General features: G+C 40.9%; 1 protein-coding gene and 2 non-coding genes across 25 annotated transcripts in view; all 3 read left to right on the top strand.

Annotated features, from left to right (window-relative positions):
• Positions 1–21,791, top strand: part of EFCAB2 (EF-hand calcium binding domain 2) — a 165,601-nt gene that overhangs the window by 53,904 nt on the left and 89,906 nt on the right. The window lies entirely within an intron of this gene.
• Positions 6,322–6,428, top strand: LOC114674829 (U6 spliceosomal RNA). Its single transcript, XR_003725919.1, has one exon. It is a non-coding gene; the product is annotated as a U6 spliceosomal RNA (small nuclear RNA).
• MIR7180 (microRNA mir-7180) lies at positions 13,128–13,185 on the top strand. Its single transcript, NR_128360.1, has one exon. It is a non-coding gene; the product is annotated as a microRNA mir-7180 (primary transcript).

Raw genomic sequence — 21,791 nt, 5'->3', positions numbered from 1 at the left:
AGGGTTGGGGAGGGGGTGCAGCAGGCAGCCCTGGCCTGCAATTTGAATAACTAAGCACATGAATGACAAATGCCTTGACCTCAGACCTCTCCTTGAAGGGTTCTCCTGGGGGCAGGGGACAGAGGTATTGTTAGAGAAGTCAGGGAAAGTATGGCGTTATGAGAGAAAGGGGAAAGAGAGAAAAGAAACCAGCATTTGCTTAAGGCTTGCCATCTAACACACTACCTGTAGTTGGGTGCTAGAGGCTTCATGTGGATTACCTCATTTTAATCTTTTTATTTGTGGGTTAAGGGTTGGCATCTCCGGTTTCTGGAGACAAGGAGAAGGTAAATAGTTTGCTCCATGTCACACCAGGGTTTTTCTAACTCCGAGTCTCTTGCTATGCTACGTGACCCACACTCCCACCCGTACCTACCCTTTAAAGACATCGGGGCTTCTCTTCTGCATTCAGGCTTCCTGACAGTAGCCGTGAAAAGAACATCTCTGGATCCTGAGAGCAACGAGGCCAGGCCTTTTATGGTAAAAGGGCCAATTCAGTAAAAGTAAACATGTTTATGGGCTGAATCTTTTTTCCACTGAAAGTTAAAATAACTTTACCGAGGCCCTGAGGGAAAGTAGATGTTCTTACAACTTAAAGGGTCTGCTTTATTAGTTAAAGATGGTTACTACGAACACTGTTATTGTTTTTAGCATTAAAATATTGATGCTGAGTGTATTTGAGGAGGGACAACATGGATGAATGTAGCTTCCTGATCATTATTCCTGTGTTAATTTTTATAGCACTTTAAAGTTTATAATGAATGTTCTCATGCTTCTGGTATCATTACCATCCACTCTTTTTTAAAAATTCGTTTAAAGATAGGGTCTTACTCTGTCCTCCAGGCTGGATTACAGTGGCTTGATCATAACTCAGCGTGTGTGACCTTGAACTCCTGAAGTGATCCTCCTGCCTCAGCTTCCCAAGCAGCTAGGACTGTAGGCACTTGCTACCACGCCCAGCTAATTATTATTTCTTGTAGTGACGGGGTGTTGCTACGTTGCCCAGGCTGGTCTTGAACTCCTGGCCTCAAGTGATAGACCCTCCTCAGCCTCCCAAAGTGTTAGTATTACAGGTGTGAGCCACTGCACTTGGCCACTGTTTATAAATTGGAAACTAAGCTTTGGGAGGCTGAGGCAGGTGGATCACCTGAGGTCAGGAATTTGAGACCAGCCTGCCCAACATGGTGAAACCTCGTCTCTCCTAAAAATAAAAAAAGTAAAAAAAAAAAAAAATTAGCTGGGTGTGGTGGCGGGCGCCTGTAGTCCCAGCTGCTTGGGAGGCTGAGGCTTTAGAATCTCTTGAACCTAGGGGGTGGAGATTGCAGTGAGCTGAGATTGCATCACTGCGCTCCAGTCTGGGCAACAGAGTGAGACTCCATCTCAACAAAGCAAACAAACAAACAAGAAAATGTAAGGATGGAGAAGCCAAAAGACTTGCCCAAGATCACACAATAGGTTAGCAACAAAGTTGGAACTCAAGTTCGCTTCTTCTTTGGGGCAGCGCTTTCCAGTTTGTGTACCCCCCAGGGGCGGCTCTGAGAATGCAGGATGAGTGAGGTCTGGCCCTGCCTTTCCCAGCGCGTTTTCTCGGTTTGTAAAAGCGGTTGATCTATCGAGAATGTATTTCGGCTGATTAAAGCGAAGGTCTAAATAGACTTTTTTTTTTCCCCAAGTTACCAGTTTATTCCACTTACTTCTGGAATTGTTAGGCCTTCTTTATAATATGCAACATTTTATAGAAGGGGTCTAATTTGGCGCATATCTTATGTGCTGTACCACTTTACCTTCAATGCTCTATTAACTGTTGTCAGTTTATAAAATAATTTAATGTCTGATAGTTTAATATCCTTCTTTTTAAACATTTTAATTAAGGATTGAAGGCAGTATTCTGTGTAAGAACTGAGGAAAGTACATAAAAAAGAATGAAATCCTGTCATTTGTGGCAACCTGAGTGAGCCTGGAGACATTATGTTAACCAAAATAAGTCAGGCACGGAAAGAGAAATGCCGCATGATCTCGCTTCTATGTGGGAGCTAAAAACAAACAAACAAACACACAAACAAACAAAAAAACTGAGTTCCTGGAAGTAGAGAGTAGAGCTGTGTGTCAGAGGAGAGGAAAGACGGGGAGGAGGGACTGGGGAGGCTGGTTAATGGATGCAGAATTACAGCTGGATTGGTGGAAGGAGTTCTATTGTTCTGCCGCAGTAGAGGGTGACTCTGGTTAACTCTGATTTATTTTCCAAAAATACAAGAGAGGATTTTGAATGTTCACAAGGAAATGATTAATGTTTTAGGTGGTGGAGATGCCAGTTACCCTGATTTGATCATTGCACTTTGTATAAAGCATTGACGTATCACTCTGTATATCTCAGAAATCTGTACAATTATTATTTGTCAACTAAAAATAAAAGGGAAAAAGCAAGGATTGAGTGGTGTAAAGAAGTGTTTTTCAGGCCAGGTGCAGTGCCTCACGCCTATAATCCCAGCACTTTGGGAGGCCAAAGTAAGGGAGGAGACCACCTCTCATATCGTCTTATGCCCAGTTTCTGCCTCCAAAGAAAGAAGTAGTAAAAACTAAAAGGCAGAAATGAAATCCACAGCCAGACAGCCCGGCACCGCACCCTGGGCCTGGTAGTTAAAGATCAACCCCTGACCTAGTCGGTTCTGTTATCTATAGATTCCAGACATTGTGTAGAAATACACTGTGAAAATCCCTATCTTGTTTTATTCCGATCTAAGATCTAATTACCGGTGCATGCAGCCCCCAGTCACGTACCCTCTGCTTGTTCAATCAATCACGACCCTCTCACACGCACCCCCTGAGAGTTGTGAGCTCTTAAAAGGGACAGGAGTTGCCCACTCAGAGAGCTCAGCTCTTGAGACAGGAGTCTTGCTGATGCCCCCGGCCAAATAAACCCCTTCCTTCTTTAACTCGATGTCTGAGGAGTTTTGTGTGCCGCCCATCCTGCTACAGAAGCAGGTGAATCACCGGAGGTCAGGAGTTCGAGACCAGCCTGGCCAACATGGTGAAACCCCATCTCTACTAAAAATACACAGATTAGCCAGGCATGGTGGCGTGTGCCTGTAATTCCAGCTACCAGGGAGGCTGAGGCAGAAGAATCACTTGAACCCAGAAGGCAGAGGTTGCGGTGAGCCAAGATCGCACCATTGCACTCCAGCCTGGGTGACAGAGTGAGACTCCGTCTAAAAAAAAGAAAGAAAGAAAGAAAGAAGTGTCTTTGAACGGAGGGAGAGATATATAATGACTCAGTGGGGGCAGGACAGAGAGCCGTTCCTGGAGAGCCCCCCAGGCACTGGCTGTGCCTCCCCTAGCTGCTTTATCCCTCAGGTGGAGGTTTGGTGTTACTTCCTGTGTAGGGCTGATCTAGGCCCCCTTGAGAGGTGTAGGTCTTAGAGTTTTGTGGTGGCTACTCTCCCTTTCCCTTATCTCTGCTTTGCACAAATTGGAATATTTAATTTGAAATTTTATCGCATCAGATAAAGGGAAAGTCTGGTATTGCAAATGCTGGGCAGCCACCAGCCCACTGTCAAAACCTTTATGAGCTGGGCCCCTACTACTGCCCTTCCGCCTCTAGGGGCCAGTTCTGAGGTCTGGAATCAGACTTCCTGGCTTCCCATCCCAGCTCCGTGACTGCGAGTCATTTCGTTATTCTCTTTGTGCCTCAGTGTACATTTGCCTCAGAGGTTTCGTAGTACAAGTAAGTAGTTCTCAGAGTGCTCCCAAGACCCTTTCAGGGGACTGTGAAGTCAGAACTATTTTCATAATAAATTTAAGAGAGTATTTGTTCTTTTCATTCTCACTTTTTCCACGAGTATATACTGTTTTTTTCTTTTCTTTTTCTTTCATTTTTTTTTTTTTTTTTTAAGACAGAGTCTCTCTGTCACGCAGACTGGAGTGCAGTGGCGCGATCTCGGCTCACTGCAACCTCCGCCTCCTGGGTTCACGCCATTCTCCTGCCTCAGCCTCCCGAGTAGCTGCAATTACAGGCACCTGTCACCACGCCCGGCTAATTTTTGTATCTTTTTTTTTTTTTTTTTTTTTTTTTTAGTAGAGATGGGGTTTCACCATGTTGGCCAGGCTGGTCACGAACTCCTGGCCTCAGGTAATCCACCCACCTCGGCCTCCCAAAGTGCTGGGATTACAGGCGTGAGCCACTGCGTCCGGCCTTGTATTGGAGTTTTTCAAAGGCTACATGACATGCAGTTTTGCAGCAGATTGAACGCAGAACTAGATATGAGAATACAGCTGTCCCCTGTGAAGCCAGGCATTACATATTTACATTGAACGTATGTAAAACATGCCATTCTTCTCAATATACTTTTTGTTTTGGAAAATATAGTTTAAAAAAATAAAAATTATTTATGTAAACATATGAGTTGATTTATGATTTCTAAATGAATTAATACATACATATTTTTAAAATGTAAGGTTTAATTTCTAATATGATAATAAATATAGATCCATATAACTCACACAACATAAACGCTTTGAGCGCCTTGATAATTTTTGATAATTTGTAAAAGGAGTTCTCAGACCAAAAAGTTTGAGAACCACTGTTGTGAGTGGACATTTTTAAAGCTCTTAGAACAATATTAGCTTGGGATTTAAAGCTAAGAACAGTATTAGCTATTATAATTTTTCTACTTTATATACATATAGTTTGTATTATTATTATTTTGAGATGGAGTCTCAGTGTCTGGCTCAAGCTGGAGTGTAGTGGCCCGATCTCAGCTCATTGTAACCTCTGCCTCCTGGGTTCAAGCGATTCTCCTGCCTCAGCCTCCCAAGTAGCTGGGATTACAGGTGCCCACCACCGTGCCCATCTAATTTTTGTATTTTTGGTAGAGACAGGGTCTCGCTATGTTGCCCAGTCTAGTCTTGAACTCCTGGCCTTAAGTCATCTGCCTGCCTCAGCCTCCCAAAGTGCTGGAATTACAGACATGAGCCACGGTGCCCAGCCCCATTTTATGTTTTTAAAGTAAATAACTCAGATTTGTTTTGCCTCTGTTTAATCTGGATGAGCAATGTTATGTTATATGTAACAAAACTCTCATAAGAACTTTAAAATACATATTTTATTTTAGAGACAAGCTCTGTTTATGTTGCCCAGGCTGGCCTTGAAATCCTGAGATCAAGCGATCCTCCTGTCTCAGCCTCCCGAGTAGCTGGGACTATAAGCACCTACCACACCTGGCTAGAATGTTTTACTTATTCCCATATGTTCCATATTGATCTCTTAAGATCTAAAGCATTTTATTTTTCTTTTTCATTTCCTTGTTAAATAGTTTTTGAAAGCCAGCTCCTTGAAAAACACTGGGCAGGTTTTCAATATCACTAATTAGGGATACTCTGATTTTGCCTTATATAATATAAAACACAGAGCTTTTTTTTTTTTTTTTAAAGACAGTCTTGCTCTGTCGCCTAGGCAGGAGTGCAGTGCAGTGATCTCGGCTCACTGCAACCTCCACCTCCTGGGTTCAAGCGATTCTCCTGCCTCAGCCTCCCAAGTACCAGGAATAGTGAGATTACAGGTGTGTGCCACCATTCCCCAGTAATTATCTCTTTTTTTTTTTTTTCTGTACTTTTAGTAGAGACAGGGTTTTTGCCATTATAGCCAGGCTGGTCTCGAACTCCTGGCCTCAAGTGACCCGCCCGTCTCAGCCTCCCAGAGTACTGGAATTATAGGCATGAGCCACTGCACCCGGCCACATTTTCACTTATATGTATTTTCCTGCTCTGTATTTAGAAGTTAAGAAGAACGATTGAAAATTAAATTTTTGAATAGATGATATATGTACATGGGATAAAATTCTAAAGGTAGAAATAATATATAGTGATAAATAAATCTCTTTTCTACCTATCCAGTTCCCCTTATTAAAGGCAAGGTTTGTTACAGTCTTCTCTAATTCTTCCAGAGATTCTCCATGCAAATATGTATGAGTATGTGTGTGCGTGCGTTTGTGTGTGTGTGTGCATACGTTTGTGTATTTTTTTTACTGTGGTAAAATATAGATAACCTAAAATTTATCATTTTAAGTATAGAATGCAGTGGCATTAACATTACTGTACAACCATCACTGCTATCCATTTTAGGCTTTTTCATCTTCCCAAACTGAAACTCTGTACCCATTTAACAATAGTTCCACACCCCTCCCTCTTGCAGCCCGTGGCAGCCACCGTTCTGCTTTCTGTATCTATGAGTTTCATTATCCTAGATGCCTCATATATAAATGGAAGAGTACAATATTTGTCCTTCCTGTGCTTGCTTCGGCAGCACATACACTAAAATTGGAACGCTACAGAGAAGATTAGCATGGACCCTGCAGGAGGATGACATGCAAATCTGTGAAGCATTCCATTTTTAAAATACAAACAAATAATATTTGTCCTGTGTCTTGTTTATTTCATGTAGTGTAATGTTCTCACGGTTCATCCACCTTGTTGCATGTGTCAGAATTGTATTCCTTTTTTGAATAATATTCCATTGTATTTATATCCCACATTTTATTCATCCATCTGGCTATTGATGGACATTTGGGTTGTTTTCATCTTCTGACTGTTGTGAATAACGCTGCTATGAATGTTGGTGTATAGATATCTGTTCGAGTCTCTGCTTTTAATTCTTTTGGGTGCATATCCAGGAGTGGAATTGCTGGATCACGTGGTAGTTCTGTGTTGGATATTTGAGGAACCACTGTACCGTTTTCCACAGCGGCTGCACCATGCTGCGTTCCCAGCGGCAATGCCCCGAGGTTCTGGTTTCTCCACATCTTTGCCAGCACTTGTCATTTCTGTTGGTTTTTTTGGAGGGGGGTGTTGTTGTTATTGTTGTTTCTATAATAACCGTCCTACTGGGTGTGAAATGGTATCTCACTGGGGCTTTGATTTGCATTTTCCTGATTAGTAATGTTGAACATCCTTTCATGTACTTATTGGACATTTGTACATCTTCTTTGGAGAAGTCTCTAGTCTTTGCCCATTTTTAAACCAGGTTGTTTTATTTTGTTTATTTTTGAGTTGTAAGATATGTGTTTATTTTTAACGTGAATGGTATGATACTATATAAACTGTTCTGCACTCTGCTTTTTTTACTTATCAATATATCTTGACTATTAGTATATAAAAATTGGCTGGGTGCGGTGGCTCCCACCTGTAATCCCAGCACTTTGGGAGGCTGAGGTGGGCAGATCACCTGAGGTCAGGAGTTCAAGACCATTAAGACCACCCTGGCCAACATGGGGAAACCCCATCTCTACTAAAAATACAAAAATTAGCCAGACATGATGGTGGGTGCCTATAATCCCAGCTTCTTGGGAGGCTGAGACAGGAGAATCGTTTGAACCTGGGAGACAGTCGTTGGAGTGAGCTGAGATCACGCCACTGCACTCCAGCCTGGGCGGCTGAGCGAGACTCTGTCTCCAAAAAAAAAAAAAAAAATTTATCCTTATTTCATTGTATGGATGAATCTCATAATATATTGAATTAATCTCCCCACTAATGGACATTGAAGTTGTTTCCAGGCTTTTGCTATAATAGTTCATGTTGCAGAGAATATCTTAGCATGCATATCATCTCGCAAAAGTGAAAACTTTTTCTCAGGTAAATTATTGGAAGTATGTCAAAGGGCTTGACAATTTTTGGTAGATGTTGCTGTCTTGATGATAGTCACTCAACTCATGTGAGAGTACTAGTTTCTTCAATCCTTCTGAAACAAACTGTAATTATCAAGCATTGGGATTTTTTTTCCAATCTGATATGTGAAAGATGGAGACTCAGTGTTAATTTTCTTTTTTGTTTTTTCTTTCTTTCTCTTTCTTTCTTTCTTTCTTTCTTTCTTTCTTTCTTTCTTTCTTTCTCTCTCTCTCTCTCTCTCTCTCTCTCTCTCTCTCTCTCCTCTCTCCTCTCTCCTCTCTCCTCTCTCCTCTCTCTCCCCTCTCTCCCCTCTCTCCCCTCTCTCCCCTCTCTCCCCTCTCTCCCCTCTCTCCCCTCCCCTCCCCTCCCCTCCCCTCCCCTCCCCTCCCCTCCCCTCCCCTCTTTCTTTCTTTCTTTCTTTCTTTCTTTCTTTCTTTCTTTCTTTCTTTCTTTCTTTCTTTCTTTCTTTCTTTCTTTCTTTCCTTTCCTTTCCTTTCCTTTCCTTTCCTTTCCTTTCCTTTCCTTTCCTTTCCTTTCCTTTCCTTTCCTTTCCTTTCCTTTCCTTTCCTTTCCTTTCTTCCTTTCTTTCTTTCTTTCTTTCTTTCTTTCTTTCTTTCTTTCTTTCTTTCTTTCTTTCTTTCTTTCTTTCTTTCTTTCTTTCTTTCTTTCTTTCTTTCTTTCTTTCTTTCTTTCTTTCTTTCTTTCTTTCTTTCTTTCTTTCTTTCTTTCTTTCTTTCTTTCTTTCCTTTTTTTTTTTTCAGACAGAGTCTTACTCTGTCACCCAGGCTGGAGTGCAGTGGCATGATCTCAGCTCACTGCAACCTCCACCTCCTGGGTTCAAGCAGTTCTCCTGTGTCAGCCTCCCGAGTAGCTGGGATCACAGGCTTCCATCCGCCTGGCTAATTTTTGTATTTTTAGTAGAGATGGAGTTTCACCATATTGGTCAGGCTAGTCTCGAACTCCTGACCTCAAGTGATCCACCCGCTTTAGCCTCCCAAAGTGCTGGGATTACAGGCATGAGCCACTGTGCCTGGCCTAATTTTCATTTTCTAGATTATGAACATCTTTCATATCTCTTAAAACTATTTGTATTTCATTTTGTTTGAACTGATGGTTCATGATTTTTCCCCATTTTTTCTCACTGAATTCTTTATCTTTTCATATATTAAAGCTCTCAGCCTTAGTCAAGATATGTATGTCTTGTGTCTTTTCACTCTACTTTTACTTTCTGGCATGCAGATTTTTTTTTAAATTTAGTCAAATTACACACCTTTGGAGTATGGATTTAATTTTTGGAAACAAACAAATGTCATTTAGAGTAGTTTTAGTAGAATAAATTTAGGTTCCCCTAAATAAAGCTAATTTGGTGGGGAAAAAATACACCCCCAAGGCGTGCCTCTAAGGTAAATAAGCGAACTTTTCCATGTAGCTGATACATTTAATTTGAAAGTGACTATAATCTTATTCACACACAAATCCGATTTTTTGTAATCTAACAGAATAAAAGTACACTAGAAATCAGTAGAGTCAGTTGCTGGCTCTATCGTGGATTTTCTATGTGCCACCCTCTTTTTATTTCATTTTCCTTATCTATAAAATTGAAATAAAAATACCTGCACTACTTAAACCACACAAGTATAAGAATATCAAATAAAAAATATCAACTTGCATTTTTTTTTAAACACTCCATTCTGATCAATTTCAGAACAGGTTGATAAGAATTTGGTGAGCTAAGATGAGATAGGGCCCAATCCTGGCATAAAAGCACCAATCTTTCCCCTTCCCAAGCCACACCCATCTGTCCTGTTCCTATGCTTCAATGCCTTTACAATGTGACCTTATTTTTAGTATTCCAGACTCTTCTGTGTGATAAGGTTTGGCTGTGTCCCCACCCAGACCTCATCTTGAATTGTATCTGCCATTATCCCCACGTGTTGTGGGAGGGACCTGGTAAGAGGTAATTGAATTATACAGGCAGGTTTTTCCCATGCTGTTCTCGTGATAGTAAATAAGATGATTTTATAAAGGGCAGCTCCCCTGTAGACACTTTCTTGCCTGCTGCCATGTAAAATGTGCCTCTGCTCCTCCTTTGCCTTCCACCGTGATTGTGAGGCCTCCCCAGCCCTGTGGAACTGTGAATCCATTAAGCCTCTTTTTCTTTATAAATTACCGAGTCTTGGGTATTTCTTCATAGCAGTATTAGTCATATGAGAATGGACTAGTACACTGTGTTTAATTTATACCTGCCCCATCTATAGGAGATTTTTCTTAATATTTTCTTAATCTTTAGACAAATTTTGCAGTCCAGCAGCACCAAGTATCTACTTGCTAATATAGCGAGTCTCTTTTTTCATTGCTTCCATCTTCAACTCAATATGAGTCTCTGAGGCTCATGGTATCCAATATTCATTTCTTTTACTGATAGGGAGACTTAAGCTTCGTTAGCAATTGGCAGGAACCTTGAGTGTACTAGGTCCTGTGTAAAATTCAATAAGAAATAGTAACAAGAACTTATTTGTAATGGATTAGAAATAACTTTTCCTAGGAGCAGTGGAGGTACCATAAATACTACGTTTACTTCTTCACATATAGTGCTGTTTTTGAAGAGATATTACAACAACATTTTGCAATTCATGTTTATCAGATAGTAAAAAGTGTGAGCAGTGTGGAGAGACTGCATGGATGGAGTCCCCAAGACAGTTATTATCTGAGAAGGCTGGAAGCTACTCAGAGAGCTTTGTAAAAACTGTATCGATACTGGGTCTACATTTGTGCAATGGAAAAACATGGAAGAGGATTGGGAATTGTTGGGTCCACACACCCCTCAATAAGAAATGAATTGTAAAAACAGGTTTATTCATGCAGTGATTGTTCACCTGTATGCATGAAGTGAATGATGAACCTAAGACTACATGTGTAACTTGGATAAATCTCAAAAAACAACGTTGAGTTTAAGAAATTACAAAAGGACAGAAACATACTACCATATATATACATTTTAAATAGACAAAATAATAGTAAATATTGTTTATGAATACAAAGATATGCATGGAAATGATAAGCATTATCCTCAGAATAGTGGTGTGGTTGCATCTGAAGATGAAAGGAGAAGGGAGGAGGAGTGGAATGTTAGCTGTTTCTGCAATGTTTTCTTGTTAGGAAAAAAATTCTGAAGAAAATGTGGCAAGATGTTAACATCTGTTAAATCTTAGTATTGGCTGTCATATTTTCTCCTGTACTTTTCTCTGAAATACTTTACAACTACACATAAAAATAAATATTTTTAAAAGAGTGATTTATATCTTATCTCTTTACCATCTCACTTTGTAGTTGCTTTGTTAAAAATTGGTTTGCTTATCATGGTCCTTTTGATGAACCGGAGTTAAAGAGTCAAAGAGAATTTTTTAAAGTCATTCCAAATTCTACTTCCTGAAATAATAATTGTTACTGTTAGACTATTATTATTCTAGAGCTCTTTCTGCCCATGTGTAATATAATAAATGGATAGAAAGGTGGGGAATTAATAAGAAAGGAAGAAGGAAGAAAGGAAAGGAAGGAAAAAGATATGGAAGGAAAAATCTAGGATATAATCTTCATGTGGGAAGGACTTACTTTAATTTTACTTGAATGTGACAAAAGAAAAAAAACTAAATTGAAGAAATTGTGGAATCTCAAATGTTTGTTAGCCATAAGAGACATTATTTAAGTTCAGAAAAGATTTTGAGGAAAACATTAAGAGACTGTAGTCCTTGTGTGTTTTTTTAAACTATCTATTTCAAATATAAAAAGTGTCAGTTGATTCCTTGCTGTGAAAGATAAGGACATTAGCATTTCCAAAATTCTGTCTCTACATTTTCTCTCCCAACCCCCAGTTTATCTTAGGTATATTTTTATTTTTACACTGACAAGGTAGAATGTTCATACTTTGTTCCTACATTTTTTAGTAGTTTTGTATATTTGAATGAAGTTGCCACTAACCACATTTTCTCATTTTTTTCTCCATCCTTGAATTCTTTGATTTATTTTTGTTGTGTAGATTCTCTTGTCAGTTTTTAAAATTTTTTCAGGAAGTGCTCATGGATATTTTTGAGACTGGGTCTCAGTCTGTCACCCGGGCAGGAGTACAGTGGTGCCATCACGGCTAACTGCAGCCTTGACCTCCTGGGCTCACGTGATCCTCCTGCCTCAAAGAAAAGTCCCTGTAACTCTTTTCCACCAGTCGCCCAGTTCCCCTCTAAAATACTGGCAACCAGAATACTAGTGTCTAGGCATCTCTCCAGATCCTAGCCAGATACAAGGAAACGCGTGTATATTATTTTCTTATACCCTGTTTTTATTGAAATGGTTACTTTCTTTCATACTATGGTATGGTTCCCATGGATTGGGGTCACATCTGTGATGAAGCTCGTTTTTATGGCTTTTCAGTAGCATTCAGGGATCTGGAATGGAGGTAGCTCTCTAGTTCAAGCTTAGGCTAAGTGGCATAAATGCCACAAGGGTTAATGTATTGGGGGACATCGCAAAGGGCATGGGGTCAGTCCTAGATATCCCAGTAAGCTATGTTCCAGACTTTACAGATGGAAGTTAATAGGAATGGCACTGTGACAAGAAAAATAACATTTGGATTCAGGCTTCCCTCTTCAGGGCCCATTACTGGCTATTTTAATAAAGAAGACCATTTCTGTATCTTTGGAGGCCAGCTTTGGTTGATTGTGGATTACAGGTATCTGTCCGTTTTTGTTTTTGAGATGGAGCCTCACTCTGTTGCCCAGGCTGGAGTGCAGTGGCCCAATCTCAGCTCACTGCAACCTCTACCTCCCAGGTTCAAGCGATTCTCCTGCCTCAGCCTCCTGAGTAGCTGGGATTACAGGCACCCGCCACCACGCCCAGCTAATTTTTGTATTTTTAGTAGAAAAGGGGTTTCATTGTGTTGGCCAGGCTGGTCTAGAACTCCTGACCTCAGGTCATCTGCCCACCTCAGCCCTCCCAAAGTGTTTGGGATTACAGGTGTGAGCCACCGTGCCCAGCTCTGTCTGTTGTTCTTTTTTTTCTTGGAAATGGGATCTCGCTTTGTCGCCTGGACTAGAGGGCAGTGATGTGATCTCAGCTCACTGCAACCTCCGTCTCCTGGGTTCAGGTGTTTCTCCTGCCTCAGCCTCCCGAATAGCTGGGATTACAGGCAGGCGCCACCACGCCTGGCCAATTTTTGTATTTTTAGTAGAGATAGGGTTTCACCATGTTGGCCAGGCCGGTCTCGAACTCCTAGCCGCAAGTGATGTGCCCACCTCAGCCTCGGAAAGTGCTGGGGTCACAAGCATGAGCCACCATGCCCGGCCTATTGTTCTTATTGGACTGTCTTGATCAGGTGCAAATTTTGCTGTATGACTTCAAAAGTGGGGAGCCAGAGGCTCTGAGGATTGGTGGTTTCAGGGAGTGTACTTCCTGAGGCCTCTGGGTATAAAATTCCTGTGGCCTCTGGGTGTGTACCCTCTGTGACTTCCAGATTTGTACGTCCTGCAGCCTCGACCTGGTCTCCTTAACAGAGGAAATCTAATATTACATTCACTCAAAAAGTGTGGAAGCTCATGGTAGTTTCTTTACTAGCTTTGAACAGCTCATGGTAGTTTCTTTACTAGCTTTGAAATACAGAAGGGACACAAACCAAGAAAGTATTACTGTGTGTTCCTATGGCCCCAGACTTGTTTGGAAACTGGGCTCCTTTGCATCATTCTGTTGGTCATGCTCTGTCAGGTTGGTTGGGACCAAATATTCTTAAGTTTTCTCAGTTTGAGCAAGTTTCTTGTAAGGACATATTTGGAAATAAGTATAAGTGATAGAAGGCATTATAAGTAATCCAGAGAAGATTTCAAGTATATGGGAGGATATGCATAGGTTATATGCAAATACTACGCCATTTAATACAAGGAATTTATTTATTTATTTATTTATTTATTTATTTATTTATTTATTTATTTATTTTTGAGACGGAGTCTGGCTCTGTCACCCAGGCTGGAGTGCAGTGGCCGGATCTCAGCTCACTGCAAGCTCCGCCTCCCGGGTTCCCGCCATTCTCCTGCCTCAGCCTCCCGAGTAGTTGGGACCACAGACGCCCGCCACCTCGCCCGGCTAGTTTTTTGTATTTTTTAGTAGAGACGGGGTTTCACCGTGTTAGCCAGGATGGTCTCGATCTCCTGACCTCGTGATCCTCCCGTCTCGGCCTCCCAAAGTGCTGGGATTACAGGCTTGAGCCACCGCGCCCGGCCTCAAGGAATTTATTTATGTAAGGAATAGCAAAAAGTCCCCACAGTGGCATTCCAGCCCCAGTGTACTGGAAGGACATTTATTGCCATTAAGGGAACACAGGGGCTCTCATATTTCAAGTCACTCTGGCGACTCCACATCAACTGGTAATCTAACATGCCGGCGACTCTACTTGCCTGCTTTTCTTTCTTCTTTTCCAGATTCTTCCTATTTTGCTCCTGACTGATTTGATCTCTGCTGTGTGTCTCCTACTCCTTTGCATCTACCTCCTCATGGGGTCAGATGCTTTATGGTTCTGCAGCCTGCCTTCTCTCTGTGCCATTCCTCTTCCATCTGTATGTCTTGCTTTAAAACTCCCAAGGAAGAAAGAAGGAAAGTCTGCTTTGGTCATTTGTCAGTATTCGGTAGTGTGTGCCTTTGTTGAGCAGAGCTCAACTGCATCAGCCCCTCCCCTGCAGACCTATAGAGGGCGCCTGTCTGGTTAAGTAGCCAGTTCCGGTTCCAGCATCTGTGCCTAGGGAGGCAGATCCAATGGTACAAAGCATAGCAACCTATACATTCAGAAACTCTCGGGAGGGAAGTGTGGATTTGGCAGAGACCTTACTGCTCACCTGATACAGTTACCCCCAAATCTCATGAGGTTGTTTGAGCCTAATGTTAAGCCGTTCCATCCGAGTTTCTAGGCCAACAGTTGGAACTCTGTGGTCAACTCACCGGTTTATTGCCATGCCCCTCCCTGGTAGTGCTAGTGATTCATGTCATGGTGGTCGTCTGTGGTGGAGACTGGGTAGTCTAATTCTGTTTCCTCTCCTCCTGAGCACACAGCTATACTGTAATTCCCAGATTCTCTAGCAGATAGAGGGGAGCTGGGAATTATGGTCTAGCTAGACCATGTGACCTAGTTTTTACCAATGAAATGTGGATGGAGGTGATGGGTACCACTTCTAGGCCCGGTCCATGGAAGCCTCCCACGTGGAAGGTACTTTTTCCTTTACAGCTCGATATATCCAGTGGAGTGATATTGGAAGCCATATGTTGAAAAATATGGAACCACAAGATGGAAGGAGCTGGGTCCCTGAATGAGTTTTTGGAGGAAAGCCGTCCGCCGATCAGGAAAATCCATTTTGGATTTTATGTGAGCCACCTCCATGACTATTGTGTTAAGCCACTGGAGGCTGGAGTTTGTTACAGCAGTGACCATTATCCTCACATAGTGGCATTTTGCTGATTTTGCTCCACAGGGACCCAAGGAAAGGTTGGGGTCCCTTAGGTATCTTGGTGAGCACTGTCCCAGGCGGAAGTTGGGTAACAGGATAGCCCCCTTCAGGGAGGGCTGATGGCGTGCAGGAGAACGATCGTCGCTTTGCTACTCCTGGTAAGCATGACATAAAGAAGCCTCTCTTTAAGACTTCCTCGCCGAATCCCAAGCTGTGGATATCCATACATCTGTATAGATTCATGGGAGAGTTCAGGGGTTTTCTGAAATTGCCTCTGAATTTATTTGCAGGAAGATAGGGGTTAGTAACTACTGGTACTGCTTTATACACACAGCAAGTAAACTCCATCTTTACCATGGTCAACTGTAGCAATAGAATTCAGTGTTTTCTATATCACAGATAGAAGAAGTAACAGAAACTTCATCCATTTCATCTTCATATATAGTAAGGCGAGGTGTCTGAGAGGGCGAGGTGAGAAAGGCAAGACTGGCGTGCGTGCTCTTGAAGTGGCTGTCAAAGGGAGGAGATTGGCTTATAGTAGCAGGGTCCAGGTAGCATGGGAATTCAGTATTTTTATCTTTAAAGCAGTTAGAAACAAGTGTTTACAGGTGCCATGCAGTCACAAAGCCAGGCCAGAAGCCAGGTTGTAAGTGCTGTAATTCAAGTAAGCTTTTGGTTGATTTAAAGCTCCTAACCCATAGCCATCTTCTGTTTCATTTTTTTGATTACTGAGAAGTGACACTCAAATGTTTATTTTTTCTTAAAACTGCTGAGTACATTTTGTAACAGTTCCAGTTTCTACTGAGAGCTCATTTATGCCATATTTCCTTTGCTCACGTAACTCTAAGAGTACTGTGTTTTTTATTTTTGTTTGTTTGTTTTTACTGAAAGCTTATATTTCTATTTCTCCTAAGTCATAAACTTACTGATGACAAAATGTATTTATTATATGAGTTCTGTAATGCATACAACATTGTCTTTTTTCTATATACAACTGATAATATTAGCTGCGGGTACGTAACTAGTTGTGTGGTGTTATTAGGAAATGAATCTGTGAAAGGTGGGCCGGGGCCATTCAGTGAACCATCTTGTTTGATGCTCTAGGATCCTGGATTTCACTGTGTAAGCAATGCACATCCATAAATGCTGAAAGGGATAAGACGAGATTTGGGCTTTTAGAAAGAAAACCCTAGCCAGGTGTGGTGGTGCACGCCTGGAGTCCCAGCTACCCAGGAGGCTGAGACGGAAGAGTGCTTGAGCTTGGGAGTTCGAGACCAGCCTGAGCAACATTTCAGGATTTTTTTAAAGGAGCCCAAAAAAGAAAGCAAACACTAGCTTTAGGATGGTAGATCCATTGACACGCGGAACAGAGCAGTAGTTCTTAATTCTGGGTGAGCTTCAGAGTGGCCTCACAGCGCAGCTAGTCTGGAACTGCACGCAAAAGAGCAGCACAGAGCTGGCACATGGCGGGGCTCTCCAGCCCAGCCAGACCCGGTGCCCTTTATGAACCCGCAGCCCAAAGCCAGGCAGAATCAAGGATGTCTCCACAGGTGCAGGTGTGGGTAGCTTATGTGCCTTAGCCACACCCTGGCAAGTAACTATTCCTTTTCATAACAAAGCTTTTCTGGGCACTCACCCTGCCAACTGCTGAGTTCTCCTCTCCCAGAGGCAGTGAGCGTGGAATGCCCTTGTCTACATTGGGAGAAGGATATAAAGGATTATGGATGAAAAGGCCTCCATTATATTTCCAAATACCTTCTCCCACAAACGCCTTTTATATAAAACAAAACCAAAAAATTTCCACCCACTAAACCCCTGGCTAATGCCCTATGATTGTCTTTCTCTTTATAGCTAAGAGTCTTAAAAAAGAGTTTGCTCTTTATTGAGCACTCCTTACTTCTTCAACATGCAATTTGTAATTTGACTTCTATCTCTCCATCCCATCCTGCTCAAACTGTTTTTCCTGAGGTTGTTTTCTCTTCCTTTCTTTTTCTTTTTCTTTTTTTTTTTTTTTGAGGCGGAGTCTCGCTCTGTCGCCCAGGCTGGAGTGCAGTGGCCGGATCTCGGCTCACTGCAAGCTCCGCCTCCCGGGTTCCCGCCATTCTCCTGCCTCAGCCTCCCGAGTAGCTGGGACTACAGGCGCCGCCACCTCGCCTGCTAATTTTTGTATTTTTAGTAGAGACGGGGTTTCACCGTGTTAGCCAGGATGGTCTCGATCTCCTTACTTCGTGATCCGCCCACCTCGGCCTCCCAAAGTGCTGGGATTACAAGCGTGAGCCACCTCGCCCGGCCTCTTCCTTTATTTTTCATACCATCTCCCCTCCCCTCCCCTCCCCTCTCCTCGACAGAGTCTCACTGTTGCCCAGGCTGGAGTGCAGTGGCGCAATCTCAGCTCACCATAGCCTCTGCTTCCTGGGTTCAAGTGATTCTCCTGCCTTAGCCTCCCAGGTAGCTGGAATTACAGGCACGCACCACCATGCCCTGTTAATTTTTGTATTTTTAGTAGAGATGGGGTTTCAGCATGTTGGCCAGGCCGGTCTTGAACTCCGGACCTCAAATGATCCACCTACCTCAGCCTCCCAAAGTGCTGGGATTACAGGCATGAGCCACCGCACCCAGCGTCTTTTGTTTTCATCCAACATCTCTGACTCTTTTCTCAGCCTCTGTTTTGAGACAATTATCTTTTTATCTGGACTATTAATGTCCGCAAGAGTTTCATCTCCATCCTTCTTTTCATTAACACCCTTTCTGGGAAATCTCTTCCATACCTAAATCTGGATCTCAACCTGGAAAACATTTTTAAAGTCTATATAAAAAGAGCGCTTCTTAGTTCAAAGGTAAAATTTTAGGAAAATTAAATTGAAAACGTATAAGAAAATAACAGTAATGGAAACTAGATTTGAAAATGGAAATGACAGGCTGGGCACAGTGGCTCATGCCTGTAATCCCAGCACTTTGGGAGGCCGAGGCAGGCAAATCATTTGAGGTCAGGAGTTTGAGACCAGCCTGGCCAACATGGTGAAACCCCGTCTCTACTAAAAATACCAAAATTAGCCAGGCATGGTGGCGTGCGCCTGTAATCCCAGCTACTTGGGAGGCTGAGGCAGGAGAATTGCTTGAACCTAGGAAGCAGATGTTGCAGTGAGCCAAGATTGCACCATTCCACTCCAGCCTGGGCAATTGAGTGAGACTCCATCTCAAAAAAAAAAAAAAAAAAAAAGAAAATGGAAATGATGTTAGAACTATGAGATACAACCAAATTAAGACTCCTTAAGTGCCTGTATAAAGAAAAATGAAAGCATAAAAAAATGAACAGAACATCCAACTCAAAAACGCTAGGGAAAAAAGGTAAACTGAAAGAAAGCAGAAAGGAGAAATTCATGAAGATAAAAACAGAATTAATGGGATTGGGAAACAGTGCAACAGTAGGAACCAATAAATGAAAGTTTGTTTTTTTGCAAAAGGTTAATAGAAAGATAAATCACTAGCAGTATCTTATTTGGGAAAGTAGAAATAGAAGATAACTTGGGAGACAGAATCATTAAAACATAGGAAAAATTTCACATCTAATGAGAGTCGTTTGTACAACTCTATACAAGTGAATTTGAACACCTGGCTGAAACAGTCAACTTTCTAGTAAAATACAATTTGCCGGAAGCAGTCCTAGTCATATGTATATAGATTGGAAGACTTAATATTGTTATGACGGCAATACTCCCCAAATTGATTAATAGATTCATTGCAATCTCTATCAAAATCCTGGTTGCCTTTTTTTTTTTTTTTTAAGAAATTGACAGTTAATTCTAAAATTCATATAGAAATGCAAGGGGCCTAGAATAGCCAAAATAATCTTGAAAAAGGATAACAAAGTTGGACTCCCATTTCCCAATCTCAAAATTTACTGAAAAGCTACAGTAATTAAGACTGTGATACTGGTATAATAATGTAAGTTTAGACACATACATCAGTGGAATAGAATTGAGAGTCTGGAAATAAACCCTTACACTTATGGTCAGTTGATCTTCAATAAAGATGGCAAGACAATTCAATAGAAAACAAGAATAGTCTTTACAACAAATGGTGCCAGGATGACTAAATATCCACATGCAAATGAATGAAGTTGAACCCTACCACACACCATATATGAAAATTAACTCAAAATGAATAAAAGGGCTGGGTGCAGTGGCTCATGCCTGTAATTCCAGCACTTTGGGAGGCCAAGGTGGGTGGATCACCTGAGGTCAGGAGTTCAAGACTGGCCTGGCGAACATGGCGAAACCCCATCTCTACTAAACATACAAAAATTAGCCAGGCCTGGTGGCACACACCTGTAATCCCAGCTACTTGGGAGGCTGAGGCAGGAGAATCGCTGGAACCCGGGAGGCGGGGGTTGCAGTGAGCCGAGATTGCACCACTGCACTCCAGTCTGGGCAACAGAGCGAGACTGTGTCTCAAAAAAAGTAGAAAAAAAAAAAAAAAAGATCTCAATGAAGAGCTAAAATTGTAAGACCCTTAGAAGAAAACATTGGTGTGAATGTTTGTGACCTTGGATTAGGCAGTAGTTTCTTAGCTATGATACCTCAAACAAGCAACCCAAGACAAAAATAGATAAATTGAATTTCACCAAAATTAAAAACTTCTGTGCTTCAAAGGACACTGTCAAGAAGATAAAGAGACAAGCCACAAAGTGGGAGAAAACATTTGCAAATCATCTATCTGATAAGGGGTCTAGTACCTGTAATATATAAAAAATTGACAACAATAAAAAGACAAATAACCCAATTAAAATGTGGACAAAGTATTTGAATAGACATTTCTCTAAGGAAGATTATTTAATGGCCAAAAAACACATGAAAATATGCTAAGCATCATTAGTCATCAGGGAAATGCAAATCAAAATTGTAATACTACTTTAGATCTACTAGAATGGCTGTAATTTTAAAAATGAAAGATAGCAATTGTTGGTGGAAATATAAAATGGTGCAGCCACTTTAGAAAACAGTTTAGTAGTTCCTGAGAAAGTTAAATGTAGAGTTACCATATGACCCAGCAAATTCATTCCTAGGCTTATACTGAAGAGAAATGAAAAAATATGTCCACACAAAAACTTGTGGATGAATGATCATAGTAGCATTATTTATAACAGCCAACAACTCACATGTCAGTCAGGTGATGAATGGATAAACGAAACATGATATATTCATAAAATAGACTATTATTCAGCTATAAAAAGGAATGAAGTACTAATACGTGTTACAACGCGGATGAATCTAGAAAACATCATGCTGAGCGAAAGAAGCTGAACACAGAAGGCCACATGTGTATGACATTTATATGAAATGTCTAGAGCAGGCAAATCTGTAGACATACAGATCAGTGGTTGTGAGGAGGTAAGGGGAGGGAGGGATGGACATAACTGCTACCAGGTATGGGGATTCTTTACGGGGTGATTAAAATGTTCTAGGATTAGATGGTGGTGATGGTAGCTCAACCTTGTGAATATACTAAAAACCACTGGATTATACACTTAAAAATCAATTGATGAAAAGAGCAAAACAAACAAACTGATCTCATAAAGATAGAAAATCTAAACACACTAATTTACATAGAATCATTAGGCAAGTTTTCAGAGTTCTCTCACCAAAAGGCTTCAATCCAGATAGTTTCATAGGATAATTCTTATCAAAGAAGAACATTTTAGCTCTAGTGCTACTTCATCTCTTTCAGAGAATAGGAAAAGAAGGAAAACTTCCAAATTCTTTTTCCAAAGTAAGTATAATGTTGATACCAAAAACCTAACAAATATTGCATTAAAAAAACTTACAAAACAATCTTATGAATATCTGTACACAAATTGTAAATAAAATATTAGCAACAAAATTCAGTGGCACATGTAAGCAAATGGAGGTTTATTCCAGAAATGTAAAAATAGTTCTGTGTTGGGAAGTTTATTAATGTAATTTATCATAGAAACAGATCTGTGAAGAAAAATCATAGGATCAGATAGAGATCTATAGAAGCATTTGACAGAATTCACACATTCATAATTTTAAAGACTCAATAAAGTAGAAATTAAGCACATGCTTTCTTAGCATAAAATACGTGTGTTTCAGCCCAAAATCTAGTTTCTTACTTAATAAAGAAGGCACAAACAGCATTTTCATTAATGTCAGGAATAAGATAACGATGTCCGCATTTGCTGTTATTATTTAGTATTGACTAGAAGTATTAACCAATATAATTAGACAGGTGATAACAGACACATAAGTATTTGACATTAAATGGTATAAAAGATAGAAGAAAGAACTATCTTTATTCACAGATATATGATTAAATATGTGTGGAATGGAAAAATTACAAAGAAAAATATTTGCTAAAGTATGGTAGGGAATAAAATTAATACATAGAAATAAAGAGTGTTCAACTATACAAACAATGCCCAGTTGGATGATATAATGGAAAATAAGACTCATTTACAGTAGCAACAAAAAAGCTAAAATTTATAGACAAAAATATAACAAAAATATGCTACATTCAGATAACCTGAAATATATAAAAATAGATGAACAAATAGACATACTATGTTTTTGGATAAGAAGACTCGAAATTATAAAGATG

This window comes from Macaca mulatta, chromosome 1, assembly GCF_049350105.2.
Source record: "Macaca mulatta isolate MMU2019108-1 chromosome 1, T2T-MMU8v2.0, whole genome shotgun sequence".
In the NCBI taxonomy this organism is placed as follows: Eukaryota; Metazoa; Chordata; class Mammalia; order Primates; family Cercopithecidae; genus Macaca; species Macaca mulatta.
Note: the sequence above shows the minus strand (reverse complement) of the source record. Positions and strands in the feature narration are given on the sequence as shown.